The sequence below is a fragment of the Scylla paramamosain genome, chromosome 12 (assembly GCF_035594125.1).
Source record: "Scylla paramamosain isolate STU-SP2022 chromosome 12, ASM3559412v1, whole genome shotgun sequence".
NCBI classification, from domain to species: domain Eukaryota; kingdom Metazoa; phylum Arthropoda; class Malacostraca; order Decapoda; family Portunidae; genus Scylla; species Scylla paramamosain.
Window position 1 is genome coordinate 28,010,448 of NC_087162.1, and position 2,500 is coordinate 28,012,947.

The following is a 2,500-nucleotide window of genomic DNA, read 5'->3' on the forward strand; positions in this document are numbered from 1 at the left end:
TTGAAATAGTATAAACTTTTTCATCTTAGGATTACATAGGTTACATTAATCAGGTCATTAAGTGTATTGCTGACTTATTGCGTACATCACGATAAAAAAAAAAAATGTCGTATTTTGTCGAGAAAAAATAAACAAATAAATAAATAAGTGTCAGGAAATTAGTGACTTAAGGGTGTATATCCATAATCCCAGAACGAGATTTGAGTCTCGTTTGCATACAGACAACACAGACACGGTAGACGCTGCACATTTTGAGGTCCAGTTGACACTACGTAAATTATACAAGACGTGTTGCTCTGACGAAAAAGAAATGCAGGAAGTGTCATACTCGTATTACATCTTGCAGACAGAAATTAAATAAAAGATGTGTGTTTTCATTTTTTTTTTTTTTTTTTTTTACGTTTCTTGCAGCGAGGAATGGTTTGGGAGAAAAATTCATAGATACACACACACACACACACACACACACACACACACACACACACACACACACGAGAGAGAGAGAGAGAGAGAGAGAGAGAGAGAGAGAGAGAGAGCAGAAACGGACCAAATAGCATACCGAGACATAGCTTTAAAACTCAGGCAGGTATTACTGTGTTAAAAATGTACGAATGAAAGAATACTCCTGAGCCTCCTACAAATTTCTCTTTACAGCGTCATTAGAGATGTTTGGGCGAGTAGGTCTGGGGAAGGTTTAGGGGAAGGGAGAAAAAGGACTGCAGACGTAAGGGGGGAAGGGAAACAAGGGATGGGAGTGGGAGAAAAGGAAAGAGAGAGGAGTGTTTGTGTATTTGTCTGTTTTAAGGGGAGGCAGAAGAAAGAGAAAAATAGTGGAACAAAAGAAAGAATTGAAATGGAAGATTAGTCGGAAAAAGGAATAAGCAGATGGTATGTGTGAGAGGGATTCCTGGAAGAGAAGAGAGAAGAGAAAGAACAGAGAGACTGTAGTAAAGAGGGGGGAATTTCATGGAAGAGAGGAAAGGGAGGAAAGAAGAATATTGGGGGTTCCTGTAGGGAGAGTAAAGAGGAAAAAGATCGGAGAAAGAGAGAAAGTGGAGGACAGGAGGGAGGAGAGGTGGGGGACTAGGGAGTGGTGGAGGTTTTGGAAGAGGGAAGAAGAGGAGGCGAGTGGGTCTGAGCATTATATTTCCATTACGCTCAGGAAATAACCAGAAACGCTCCTTGGCAATATTAGTTTTAGGAAGTGATAACTCCAAGATGTTCGACCTACGTGCACCCAGCCAAATCTGCAGGAGGAGGAGGAGGAGGAGGAGGAGGAGGAGAGGTAAGAGCAGGACGAGAATGTACGAAATTATGAAGGAAAGTAACATTAAAGAAAGTAAATAAAAGCTCCCAGCAAGAAAACTAGTCACTAAAAAAAAAAGAAAGGAAGGGGAAGTGAGGAAGTTTGAACTTAGGAGAAAAAAGAAAACGAAAAACCTCACTATTAATGGGCTGAGCTGGTGGATGCTGGTGTGGAAGTGAGGGGATGAGAGAGAGAGAGAGAGAGAGAGAGAGAGAGAGAGAGAGAGAGAGAGAGAGAGAGAGAGGGAGGGAGGGAGGGAGGGAGTGTGTTAACTAGATGTGAAACTGCCCACGTACAAGTTTGAGGTATTAGTGTTACAAAAACAAATACATGTATATTTGTGTATGAAATGATGAAAAAAAAAAAAAAGAGAGTTGGAAACTTTTTATAATATGAAGGACAAAGCTTGTTTTTTGTCTTTTTTATATACATATATATATTTCATGTTGTACCATTTTTGACTCGATATATATTTTTCTTTCATAAATACCCGCTTATACTGCACAGAATACCTTGTTAAACTGTGAATACCTTTAAAAATTATTCGTTATTTTATATACTTTTTAATTTTTGTTGTGGTTTGGTAAATAAACAACATATGCTTCTTGCCCTTTTTTTTTTCTTCGTAGGCATCGATGTAAGTACGTTAAAAGAACAGTTGCTTGAGACTCCTTTCTTTTTCATTTATTTACAGTGTGGACAATTTATTTTATTTACCTATTTTTTTTTCAACTATTGGTCTTTTACATTTCCTTGCTTGATTTATTCTCTCTGACTTTCTTTCTTTGCTTGCTCCTTTTCCTTTCATTTTTTTTATTTTTCTCTTTCTTTCCTTTTTTCTTTTAGTCTTACGTAGCAAATTGTTCCATGTATATTAACTTCTGCGTGCCTTTTTTTTCCCCTACTGCACGTATCTTTGTTTTTCTTTTCCTCTTTTCATATTTTGTATTTTTCTTTCTCTCTCCCTTTTTCCTTCCTTTCATTGTTGTTTTTCTTTCCCAGCAATCCTTCCTCCTTTTCCCTCATTTTGAAATTAGAAGCTCCACAGAGTAAGAAGATAGCGGTAATGCCTTTTCCTTTTTTTTTCTCTTCTTTTCAACTTTTCTTCCTTCTTTTCCTCAAATTTCTTTCTTCTCCCGTACGTTTTCTGGTCTGTATTTTTTCTTGTCTTGCTGGTGTTGAAATGTTTACACG

General features: G+C 37.5%; 1 protein-coding gene across 4 annotated transcripts in view; it reads left to right on the forward strand.

Annotated features, from left to right (window-relative positions):
- The window catches only part of LOC135106062 (uncharacterized), a 205,883-nt gene that overhangs the window by 139,801 nt on the left and 63,582 nt on the right, over positions 1-2,500 (forward strand). The gene's annotated exons all lie outside the window — the stretch shown is intronic.